Genomic DNA, 13,628 nt, shown 5'->3' with positions numbered 1-13,628 from the left:
GCCAGTCAAGGCTCCAGCACCACTGCTGAAGGGAGCTGTTTGTCTTTGACATCATCTCCTGGTCCAGATGCTTCTTCTCCTTGCCAGCAGTCATTGAAAGAGGTGATTAAAAAGAGACTGTATGCGTCCAGCCATCCTAAGGTGCTCTTGTCCAAGTTGTTGCTACTGCAGTCCCTCCCTTTCCAAATCGTGGACTATGCACCCTTCAGAGAACTAATGGCTTGTGCTTAACCGAAGTGGAGAATTATCGGTTTCTTCAAAGGTGCATGGCTGCACGGACGGGTGGAGGTGTAAATACGGTCAGCACCAGTACATGTCCTTTATGGCCCACTGGGTGAATGTGCTTCCCGCCCAGCCACACCAACAACTTGAACAAGAGACGCCGCTTTCTTTTCCACATTGTCAAACTGCTGCATAGCATCATACCACATGTGTATGGCACAGGGGTGGCACACAGTTCTACACCTGGTTTGCCTGGGTGAACAAAGTCACACAGGGGCGGAACTGCTCCGTGTCATGTAACAAGAAATAAAACTGTGGCTTTCTCCGCGACAACTGAAAATCGGAACCATGGTTACAGACAATGGTAGGAACATGTTGTCCGTGCTGCACCAAGGAGGGATTGCCCATGCGCCCTGCATGGCACATGTGTTCAATCTGGTTGTCAACAGGTTCCTCAAGTCTTCCACCCATCTGAAAGACATTCTAAAAATGGCCAGGAAACTGTGCATGAGAGTCACTTGCGCAGATGGACCTCAACATGCTGCTTTACTAATGACAGCCGAATAGTCAACATCCGACATAGGCATGACTTTTGGCTCTCCACCCTCTTCGACCGGTCAAATATGGGTGTCTTTTTTCCAGTTGCCAAGAGGGAGGAAAAACTGGTGTTCTATAGATACTGAAAAGACAGTTGGCCCCTGCCTTTGTGCGCCATTGTCCATCCTCTGTCAGGTCTGAACGAGGGATTCCTGGCAGTATTTGCTCATGTACTACTGCCACGACTGCTGTGCGGATATTGGTGGTTAAGAGCAGTAGAAGCTCCATCAGCAGCAGCTTAAGTCAGGAGTCCTTAATGAGCAACTTCCTTCACCCGCGTAGTGAGGAGGGTAGCCTCCACCAGTAGAAGCAACAGGACATGGAGCAGATCCTGCACCAGCAGGTGGTGGCTTACTTGAACAGCACTTTACCACCCCAGGTAGAGGATCCCCTGGACTAGTGGGCAGACAAACTTGATACGTGGCTGCAATTTGCAGAGTTTGCAGCCACAGCCACTATTCTGATGCTGCCACCCGCCTGATGCCACACATCTGCTGCCAGTTGCTCCATCTGCCTCCTACCATCTTTACCCAGTACTGGAATTGTCCGCCACCTACAATCTGTCATGGTGTCACTCTGTGGCTTTCCATGTTGCTGCCACCTCCCCACTCTGTCATTGTGAGACTCTGTGGGCACCTGCTGCTGCTGCCGCCACCTCCACACTCTATCATTGTGCCACTCTGTGGCTAACGAGATTGTTGCCACCTCCATACTCTATCATTGTGCCACTCTGTGGCTTACCAGGTTGCCACCACCTCTGCACTCTATCATTGTGCCTCTCTGTGGGCTCCTGCTGCTGCTGCTGCCGCCACCTCCATGTTCTATCATTGTGCCACTCTGTGGCTAACCAGATTGTTGCCACCTCCACACTCTATCATTGTGCCACTCTGTGGGCTCCTGCTGCTGCTGCTGATGCCACCTCCACACTCTATCATTGTGCCACTCTGTGGCTTACCAGGTTGCCACCACCTCCACACTCTTTTATTGTGCTACTCTGTGGCTTTTCATGTTGCCGCCACCTCCACTCTCTGTCATTGTGCCACTCTGTGGCTTACCAGGTAGCCGCCACCACCACACTCTATTAATGTGCCACTCTGTGGGCTCCTGCTGCTGCTTACACCACCTCCACACTCTATCATTGTGCCACTCTGTGGCCTACTAGGTTGCCGCCACCTCCACACTTTGTCATTGTGCCACTCTGTGGGCTCCTGCTGCTGCTGAAACCTCCACACTCTATCATTGGGCCAATTTGTGACTTTCCAGGTTGCTGCCACCTGTGGGCTCCTGCTGCTGCTTCTGCTGATGCCACCTCCACACTGTATCATTCTGCCACTCTGTGGCCTACCAGGTTGCTGCAACCTCCACTTTGTCATTGTGCCACTCTGTGGCCTCCTGCTGTTGCCACCACAACCTCCACGCTCTTTCATTGCGCCACTCTGTGGCCTACCATGTTGCCGCCACCTCCACACTGTCATTGTGCCACTCTGTGGGCTTCTGCTGCTGCTGAGGCCACCTCCATACTCTATCATTGTGCCACTCTGTGGGCTCCTGCTGCTGCTGACGCCACCTCCACACTCTATCATTGTGCCACTCTGTGGCTTTCCATGTTGCTGCCACCTCCACACTCTGTCATTGTGACAATCTGTGGGCTCCTGCTGCTGCTGCCCCGACCTCCACACTCTGTCATTGTGCCACTCTGTGGCTTACCAGGTAGCCTCCACCACCACACTCTATTACTGTGCCACTCTGTGGGCTCCAGCTGCTGCTGACACCACCTCCACACTTTAGAATTGTGCCACTCTGTGGCCTATCAGGTTGCTGCCACCTCCATATTTTGTCATTGTGCCACTCTGTGGGCTCCTGCTGCTGCCGCCACCACCTCCTCACTCTATCATTGTGCCACTCTGTGGCTTACCAGATTGCCACCACCTCCACGCTTTGTTATTGTGCCACTCTGTGGGCTCCTGATGCTGCCGCAACCTCCACACTCTATCATTGGGCCACTCTATGGCTTTCCATGTTGCTGCCACCTGTGGGCTCCTGCTGCTGCTTCTGCTGATGCCACCTCCACACTGTATAATTTTGCCACTCTGTGGCCTACCATGTTTCCACCATCTCCGCACTGTCATTGGGCCACTCTGTGGCTTCCTGCTGCTGCCACCACAACCTCCACTCTCTTTCATTATGCCACTCTGTGGCCTACCATGTTGCCCCCTCTTCCACTCTGTCATTGTGCCAATTTCTGACCTCCTGCTGCTGCCACCTTCACACTCTGTCATTCTGCCACTCTGTGGCCTACCATGTTGCCGCCACCTCCACACTGTCATTGTGCCACTCTGTGGCCTACCAGGTTGCTGCCACCTCCACACTGTCAGTGTACGACTCTGTGGCCTCCTGCTGCTGCTGCCGCTGCCACTTCCATGCTCTGTCATTGTGCCATTCTATGGCCTACCATGTTGCTTCCACCTCCATAATTTATCATTGTGCCAATCTGCTGCATACTCATGCTGCTTCCAACTAACCGCTGTCTCCCTGGAACACCCTGTGATTTCCATAATGCTGTTTTCACCCTCCAACGCTGTATGACATTGCCATTATGTATAGTTTTCCCCTTCATTTCTTCCACTTCATCAGAAGGAATGAAAAGCCTGAGGATTGATAGCCAAAAACAGGAGTGTATAAAGAACACAGAGGACATGCAAATATCCCATTTACCGGTCATCTCTGTTTTGGATCTGTTTTTGGCTTTAGCAATACTGATGATGGATTATTGACCAATTGAAAGCGGACACTGACGGATGAAATGAGGGGCAAAATGATCAGTGACGTCAATGCAAAATTACTGCCGGCACCCTCTGCACTCTTTTGGGTGGGGTTCTAAATGTATTCGCGTTTAACAGAACAGGTTCTGTCGTAATCTATGGAATCATCTGATGTCAGTGTTTTTTGATGTTACAGTGGGATCTTGGCCCTCAGCTCGGTCCTTTCGAGCTGGCACAGACGTTACCTTGTCAGGCTGCATTCCAGCTTTACTTATTTGGTGAAGTTGGCCTCTGTAAGTGCACATGGAAGTGAAGAGTGAAGCGATTCTAAGAGCGGTGGCTGTCATGTGCATGTCATACTAAAACACAGCATTGTTTGTAGACCAAACCACGCTCCCTATGCATATTTAAGCATGGCACAACGTTCTACAACACCCTACAGGCTTTCTGAAGCCAGGAAATACCTGTTTTTTTCACTTGATTTGTCATGATTCGATTCAGGTCAAATCAAATGTATTCGATAAAATTCAGCAAATCGGATCGAACCGAATTTCCACAAATTTTCCCATCTCTAATTGTGGGCCATCTTTTTTTTTTTGTTTGTTTAACTGAATTTTTATTATTTTTTAACATGTAAGGTACAAATTTTACTTGAACACAATACATCCACCGGGTCTCCGGTTTGCAGACATTGTTAATATTGCAATCTTCAGTAATAAAAACTTATATTTATATAGAAAGTACGTGTTCTGTAAGTCATATACATTTAATCCCTTCTAACCAGGATATATGGCAAGGACAGCAACCATAAACAGTATACCAACATTAGTAACCTCAATTCACGACAATAGATACAGACATTAGGAAGGGGATGGGAGGTAAGGGAGGGGGGTAGCTCCCAATATCTGATCCAATGGATTCCCGTTCCCCTTACGTCTCCACTGATACCCTATGAAGATAATGCCCAATATTCATCCCATGGGTTCCACACTTTTATGAAAAGGTCTATTGTGGGCCATCTTGAAGACCCTGTGTGCCCGAAGTCAGAGGAGCCCCTGCACTTAATGGATTAATCACAACCCTTATTGACTCTAAGTAACACAGCCACTGCAAATTAGTCAATAACAAATTGACCAATTTTCAGATAATGATATGAGCCAAACTGATTCAAGAAAATTATATTTGTTTTATTTGTTTCATTAACTCTTTTTGTACAAGTTGCATTGTCTCTTATTCAGAAAAATTTATGCGACTGACAGTCTATTTTAACAAATGGTTCAACAGAATCTTTCCAATAGTGTTTTTGATACAATATTTTCAAACTGGCATTTTTAATTTTTTAAGTCTCTTACTGCCTAAATAGTGAAATCTCCCATTATAAACATAAACAGTGTTATCCCATGAAAAAGATAACACTAGCTTCTTTACCCAAAACCTTCCGGGGTTACTGGAAAAGCAGGGTGCAATGCTATACTGTCTATTGATGGATGGGTACCGGGTTGGTTCATATTATTAAGTTTTGTTTTTCCACTCCAGTTATGCTAGTTTAAAAAACAATGAAGTAGCATTTTTTTCTCACATTGCTAGTGTGAGAAAGCCTAATTTTTTTTGTCTTACCCAGCCTGGCAATACTAGGCTGCAGTCACCCAAATAACATCTTTTTCTATAAGCTGTTATGTATGTTTACTGATAATAACTGTTATAAAAAGCTGAACAAATTGGGGCATATTTACTATGCACCGTGTGCCAGTTTTCTGTCAGACATTCTTTTATGTGCAAACTGCTTGTACATATGTGGTGCACACGGCCCTTTTGTGTTGTGGCTGCACTGTTCTTCACACAACACAAATTTCATCCCTGAAAGGGGCATTCTGGTGCACAGTCGGACAGCCTGCCTCATTTATCATGCAAAGTCCAAAAGAAGTGTGATGCGCACCCTATGTTAAATGTGCACCAAAAAAAGTTGTTGCACTCTCAGAGTAGTGCGGGGAGCACCAGATTCATGAAGAATTTGCACAACAAATACTGAATCTAGCGCACCCTGCAAATTCCACAGGCACTGTTTTTAGTAAATGTGCCCCATGTGTCATGCCAATATCTACAGACTTTGGGGTGTTTACACCAGTTTCTTAAATAGTACCAAACCATTTATTATTAGCAACTGTTTAATTGAGAGTAATGTATTAGTACTTCACAGGTTAACGTTGATGAAGATCTTATGACAGTTTTCCCTTAACAAGCCCATTCTCAAGCTATTCAAATGATCACCCTTCTATTACACAGCAGATGATAGGTATTTCCTTATCCAAGAAAATGTCCATCAATTTACTCATTATAATCATAGAGTTCAGACAGCTATTATGCACATCATGCCTTTTGTACATCTTATATTAATGCTTCTAGGCTGGGGAATTAGCTCTTTAATTAATTTGTGAAGAGGTTTTCTCTATGTTAAACAGGTAATCTCTCAAGTGGCAGTCACACACTACACAGAGAAATATGTAACTGTCATATTAGATTATGCAGAGCAGTCTCATTCACACTACTATTTTAAAATGCTAGCATTATTTAATACAAAGTAGTATCATTTATTATACTATAACCAAGTAAGTATGCTTTCAGTTATGTATTGAAGAGCGTACATACTGTACAAACAAAGGCAGATACTTTGCGGTTAATGTGGCTGGTGGATTAACAGTTAACTTGGGAAAGAAATATTAATACATATACATCCCTGTCATATATGCAGCTGCATAAGAATGTAAAGGAGTGGGAGATGTTTGTCAGTGACAGTGTGACTCACCAAAGAGAAGGCAGTGACAATTAATTACCATTCCTGTCATCCTGATGCATGATCACAACTGACACCCTGCTGTAACACCCTCAATAAAAGATAACTCCACCTTGTGCCCCCATAATTAGACTTCTTATTTGTGGCAAATTCATTCATTGTTATGGAAGCCCTGAGGTCCAAACAAGGACCCTAGGACATCCAGATGTCACTGCTGTATCTAATGGGATCTAACATAGTGACTGTTGGTTCATGCATGACACCACGTGATTTGGTACTTGACTACAGTCCGCCATTTTAAGTATGAGCCGGGGGTCACGCCGGGGGTCAAGCACTGTCCAGTTAATGTCATGATTCAAACTTCATTTTTTTTGTAACCTGTTTGCTCAACTGCCCACTGGTTCCCTTGACATTTAACGAGAAGCTTGTCTGTCCATCATCTTTTGTTATATATCTTGGTTCTAGCACCAGCTTATCTCTTTCTTCTCAGGGAAATATAAGTATAAACATGTCTGTGAACAAGGCCTATTAACCTTTTCCAAGAATTTGCTGGTAAATGCATTATGGGCAATAGCATTACAGTATTCTATTCACCTTTGATGATTTTCTGTCTGTGATATTATGCAGCTGAGAAAAATAAACTTTACATACACTAAGACACATGTGTCTTGGTTTGTGTTCAAGCCCCGGGGCAGTCATGAAAGAGTTAATTTGAAAGTCACCTGTAGAACATGAAGGGCAGATAAGCCCTAGGTAAAAATCTCTAACATGGGGCATAACTTGGATTATACATGTGAAATATACATGTTTGAATGCTCAGACATTTATACTCTCTTAGGCTTCATTCACACGATGTATGCCCGCCATACCGTAGTACGGCAGGCATACATCGGCGCTGCGGAGAGGAGCAGGGGATGAGCGCTGCTCAACCCCGCCCCTCTCCATAGGAAGATACAGTGCACGGCGCCGTATTACGGGAAAAGATAGGACATGTCCTATCTTTTCCCGGGCAACGGAGCGGTATGGTGCCGCACACGTCGGCTGCACCATACCGCCCCTGTACAGGGCCGTGAGCCCATAGGGGGTCATTTACTAAGGACCCGATTCGCGTTTTCCCAACGTGTTACCCGAATATTTCCAATTTGCGCTGATTTCCCCAGAATTGCCCCGGGATTTTGGCGCACACGATCAGATTGTGGCGCATCGGTGCTGGCATGCATGAGACGGAAATCAGGGGCTGTGGCGCGGAGCTTGCACTTACCTTCACTCAGCCCGGTTCGGTGCACTCCAGTGCATTCCGAGGAACTTCAGCGCAGCAGCCCCACCTGGTGGACGTCGGAGAAACTGCCTTAATGAATCCCGACCGGACCCGAATCCACCGCAGAGAAGGCGCCGCTGGATCGCGAATGGACCGGGTAAGTAAATCTGCCCCATTGTGCTGTAAGATGTGCACATCCTCTAGCATGATGGGGCCCCCTGATGCTGCAGGCCCATTATCACCTGCTATAGCTGCTACCGCTGGGTACTTCACAAGCGATCAGAAGCTTGTATGGAAAACTATGGAAAACATAAACCATTAAAAAAGTGAGAAATACATTTTAAAAAATGTTTTAAAAAAGAAGCCTCCAAACTGTCAAAACATTGAAAAGAAGAATTATTCTCACAAAAATATATGCCCTCAACCAGTTTTGTTAACCAAAAAATAAAAAAGTTATTCTTTTGAAAAATGGTGATGCAAAAACAAACTCTGGCAAAATGGTGTGTGATTTGCTGTTCCTGTACTCTGTACATCTTGTATTTATCATTTTTCCCCTTCATATTTGGAAATTAGTGTGAGATCAGTTGGTTTAATATATTTAGATCACCCTATAGCCATGATGATGTCACTTTCCACTTAGCAGGAACTTCAAAGGCTGCATAATGTCAAATGTCACTCCATGCTCTGTGCCCAACCTACATTCACCGGCCACTGTATTAGGTACACCTGTCCAACTGCTCGTTAACACTAATTTCTAATCAGCCAATCACATGGCGGCAACTCAGTGCATTTAGGCATGTAGACATGGTCAAGACAATCTCCTGCAGTTCAAACCGAGCATCAGTATGGGGAAGAAAGGTGATTTGAGTGCCTTTGAACGTGGCATGGTTGTTGGTGCCAGAAGGGCTGGTCTGAGTATTTCAGAAACTGCTGATCTACTGGGATTTTCACGCACAACCATCTCTAGGGTTTACAGAGAATAGTCCGACAAAGAAAAAACATCCAGTGAGCGGCAGTTCTGTGGGCGAAAATGCCTTGTTGATGCAAGAGGTCAGAGGAGAATGGACAGACTGGTTCGAGCTGATAGAAAGGCAACAGTGACTCAAATCACCACCCGTTACAACCAAGGTAGGCAGGATAGCATCTCTGAACACACAGTACGTCGAACTTTGAGGCAGATAGGCTACAGCAGCAGAAGACCACACCGGGTGCCACTCCTTTCAGCTAAGAACAGGAAACTGAGGCTACAATTTGCACAAGCTCATCAAAATTGGACAGTAAAAGATTGGAAAAACGTTGCCTGGTTTGATGAGTCTCGATTTCTGCTGCGACAGAGGGTCAGAGTTTGGCGTCAACAACATGAAAGCATGGATCCATCCTGCCTTGTATCAACAGTTCAGGCTGGTGGTGGTGGTGTCATGGTGTGGGGAATATTTTCTTGGCACTCTTTGGGCGCCTTGGTACCAATTGAGTATCGTTGCAACGCCACAGCCTACCTGAGTATTGTTGCTGACCATGTCCATCCCTTTATGACCACAATGTATCCAACATCTGATGGCTACTTTCAGCAGGATAATGTGCCATGTCATAAAGCTGGAATCATCTCTGACTGGTTTCTTGAACATGGCAATGAGTTCACTGTACTCAAATGGCCTCCACAGTCACCAGATCTCAATCCAATAGAGCATCTTTGGGATGTGGTGGAACGGGAGATTCACATCATGGATGTGCAGCCGACAAATCTGCGACAACTGTGTGATGCCATCATGTCAATATGAACCAAAATCTCTGAGGAATGCTTCCAGCACCTTGTTGAATCTATGCCACAAAGAATTGAGGCAGCTCTGAAGGCAAAAGGGGGTCCAACCCGTTACTAGCATGGTGTACCTAATAAAGTGGCCGGTGAGTGTATACTCACATATAAGATAAAAGTCCATGCGGCAAGTGTGCTTTGAAGGAAATCCTTACACCTGTGAGCATTTGGTGATCCTCCCCGTCCTCTTGAAAGTGCAAAAGGATACACCCTCTGGTTGCAGGTTTATGCAGACAATGAAAAAGATTCAAATGATCCAGCACTTTTTATATGAAAAATTCTTGCTTCTTTATTAAAACATCATATAAAATCGATCAGTACATAGTCGTATCCATAAAACAAGTAGCCAACCTCCCCAGCACACTGCCAGCAGATATCTGAGATATTCGAATGAAGCTTATGAAGCAGTTCAGGGGTGTTATACCACATCATAAGGAGTTCTCAATAACTTCATGTATAAAATGATGATATCTTTTTTACTGGTACAGTGAATACTAAAAAAGGAAAACATGGCCATTACACTCACTGCACAGGCCTAGATTACTACAGGGAAAGCCTTTGGCCACCAGTGACTATCACTGCACTAAAATATCTTGCACAGTAAAAGAATGTATGAGTTAATCATTATCATTCACGGACAAACAGTAGTAATTGCTTCTCATCAATGCAGTGTATGGAACTGGTTTGGCTTGTGAGAGTCTATAGACATGGTTTAGAAAGGGAAGATATCTCCTTATAGTACTTGCCTTTGCAGGCAATCTTTGACAGTATACTGAGTATAAAGGGCCTTACATGGAGAAATTCTTGGTAAAGAAACAGCACTTTCTTCAGTTGAGTGTTTTACTATATCATAGTCATGCAGAACCATTATTTATAATGCCTAGACCCTTTTTCTTTAGATTGGTACATTTTCCAGAGGTGGGACTTCTATCAGGTGTTATTACATGATTTCATAAATAATCGCAAAATGGGAAAATCCCTTTAAATTGTACTATTCTGACATAATATATTATATAAAAACATATTTTATAAAATATAAAGAATATATAAAACAAATGCATATTTACTGTATGCAAAGATAATGGCTTTCAGAGAAAACCTAGATTTTAAAGGTTAGAATGAATAGAGACCAAAAAATCAATATAACATAGATTTGATCTGTGAATACAATACAGGGGCTTATGTTTAATTACTGTCTTCAAAATGACTAAGCTGCCTACTTGAAACAGGAGGCTACAAATGATGTGCTACTACAGTAACCTCTCCTCAACTTACCTGAATCAACTATACAACAGATGAGCAATATGAATGATGAAAAACCGAACATTTATAGCTTTGAAATCAGAATACGAAGTAAAAACACAGAAATGATTATCCAGTCTTTGAGGTTGTTATTTCGATCATTTATAATAAAAAAACATAAAGGGGCACATTTACTAAGCTCCAATTGGAATGCATAAAAAGTGCATCCCTCCGACTAGAATGGGATATGCGCCCATTCACTAATTGTGTCGCACGCGTGATAAATGTGGCGCATGAGTTGCGCCACAAAATTTTTGCATAAAAAGTGCACAGCGAGGCTAATTGCACAGCTGGTATCTATCATGGCTGGGCGTCCTGAGCAGTCCACAGCAGCACCAGATGCTCCCATTGCCATTTTTCTGGAGCTACTCCGGCAGCAGTGTCCCCAGGTGTACGACTATGCCATCCGCGGAGCACGGGAGATGGAGGCGGCGAATCGGCAAGCCCCCCCAACATCTGTGGCCCCAGGATCTGCTGCTCCGGCCGCTGCTCCGGCCGCTGCTCCGGCCGCTGCTCCGGCCGCTGGTCCGTCCGCTGGTCCGTCCGCTGCTCCGTCCGCTGCTCCGTCCGCTGCTCCGTCCGCTGCTCCTGGGGATCACAGACCACCAGCTGCCGGGGATATGGATACTGGGGGCTCTGGTGCTGAAGATGAGGAGGACCCTGGCCGTGCAAAGAAGGCACGTTTCACGGAACGTGAAACGGAAATATTGGTTGAGGAGGTATTGTGACATTTTTTTTACTTATTTATACTGTTGGTGTTCTGTTCTACTCTTTACCCACCGTTGAAGAGTGTTTTTAATGAAGGTTTTTTTTTTTTTTTGTGGCTTTTGTCTTTTCAAGGTTACCCAAAATTATGAGCACCTTTTTGGGAGGCTGGCAGATTCTATTCCCCTGTCAGCCAAACACCACATTTGGCAGGGGATCACAGTGCGGATCAATGGCCTAGGTAAAAATTGCATTTTGAATAGTATTTGAATTTTTTTATGGTCACTTGGATTGTAAATCTTGAAGGTGAGTGGCCTTTTTATAATGTTTTTTTTTTTTTTTTTTTCTTTTTGTTTTCAACTTTGCAGGAGTGGAATATCGTTCTGTTCCTGAGGTCCGCAAGAAGTGGTATGACTGCAGGAGGAGGCTGAAGACAAAGCTGGCGAAGCACAAACAGTCAGCTCGGAGGACGGGTGGTGGCCCTAGTGTGGCCATGCGGATGTCGTGGGTGGAGCAGAAGATTAATCAAACTATACACCCCGATCAAACTGAAGGGATCGGGGATTTTGACACGGATGATCTTGATGTTGGTATGTACGTTTTATTTTATGTCTCTAATACTAATGTTTGGTTTCACTTTCCAAAAATATTTTGCAATCCTTTTTGGAAGCGGCTACTGGGGCGTGGAGTAGCCAGACATGAGGCTACACATTGCGGCTACTCCACGCCCCAGTAGCCTCTTTACTCCTCCTAACCTGACATCATTGGCACGTAGCTCCTCGTAGCTGCGCGCCCTTGTCCGATAAGCCAGAGTACTCCGCATGCGCAGTAGCTTTGGCTTTGTTCCCCAGAGTGCAGGCATTGTCATATCTGTAGGTTCGTGGCACGGGACAGGTGTCTGCTATGCTCACCAAATAATACCAACAACGATGCCACTGCCACCAATGTATTTTATGGGATTAGGCATATATGTTTGCCTGCCCCCCGGGCAACAAGCAAGGCCCCCCCCCCCCGGGCAACGAGCAAGGGCCCACCTGCCCCCCCTTTTATTTTCACCCCCCCTCCTTCTCTTTGTCTTACATGACCGGGCCTGCTGTGGAGTACTTTGGATTTTGTGGACTCCAGCGAGGACCTGTAAATAAATATTGATTAAAATGGCTGACGACGGTGTGTCTGGTTTTCTTTCTATAAAATTTATTTGTACAATGATGTGTTTGTCATTCTGTAAAATTAGCCATAGTAGTGGTGCTGTTTATTTGACAGTGCTCATTACTAAGGCCTGAACTTACTGTAAAATGGTCATTTTTGTTTTGCCCAAATTTACAGTAACGGATATTAAATTACCCCGGTACCCACCGCCACCAGGGGTGCCGGGAAGAGCCAGGTACAAAGCAGCACCTGACCATCCAAAGATGGTCAGGTGCTGGGGCGGCTGCAGGCTGTTATTGTTGAGTTGGAATAGCCCCCTAACAGTGGGCTATCCCAGATCAGTAATGGCAGGCTGCTGCTGCTTTTTGTATCTTGCTGGTTTTTTAAATTGTTTGGAATACACGTCTTTTTTTTTTCATTTAAATTTAATATATTGATGTGGGGCTCACCCGATTTTTAACATCAGCCAGATACAAAAAAGCAGCAGCAGCCTGCCATTACTGATCTGGGATAGCCCACTGTTAGGGGGCTATTCCAACTCAACAATAACAGCCTGCAGCCGCCCCAGCACCTGACCATCTTTAGATGGTCATGTGCTGGCTTGTACCTGGCTCTTCCCGGCACCCCTGGTGGCGGTGGGTACCGGGGTAATTTAATCTGTGTTACTGTAAATTTGGCCAAAACAAAAATGGCCATTTTACAGTAAGTTCAGGCCTTAGTCATGAGCACTGTCAAATAAACAGCACCACTACTATGGCTAATTATACACAACGACACAAACACATCATTGTAAAAATATCTTTTATTGAAAAAAAGCCAGACACACCCTCGTCAGCCATTTTAATCCATATTTATTTACAGGTCCTCGTCGGAGTCCACTGACTACAAAGTAGTCCACAGCAGGCCCGGTCCTTGAAGACAACAAAAAACACACACAAAAACAAGGGGGTAAGGGGCCATGCTCGTGCACTAGGGGGTTGGTGGCCATGCTTGTTGCCCAGGGGGCTGTTGGCCATGCTCGTTGCCTAA

Source organism: Engystomops pustulosus, chromosome 1, assembly GCF_040894005.1.
Source record: "Engystomops pustulosus chromosome 1, aEngPut4.maternal, whole genome shotgun sequence".
NCBI classification, from domain to species: Eukaryota; Metazoa; Chordata; class Amphibia; order Anura; family Leptodactylidae; genus Engystomops; species Engystomops pustulosus.
This window is presented reverse-complemented; position numbering follows the sequence as displayed.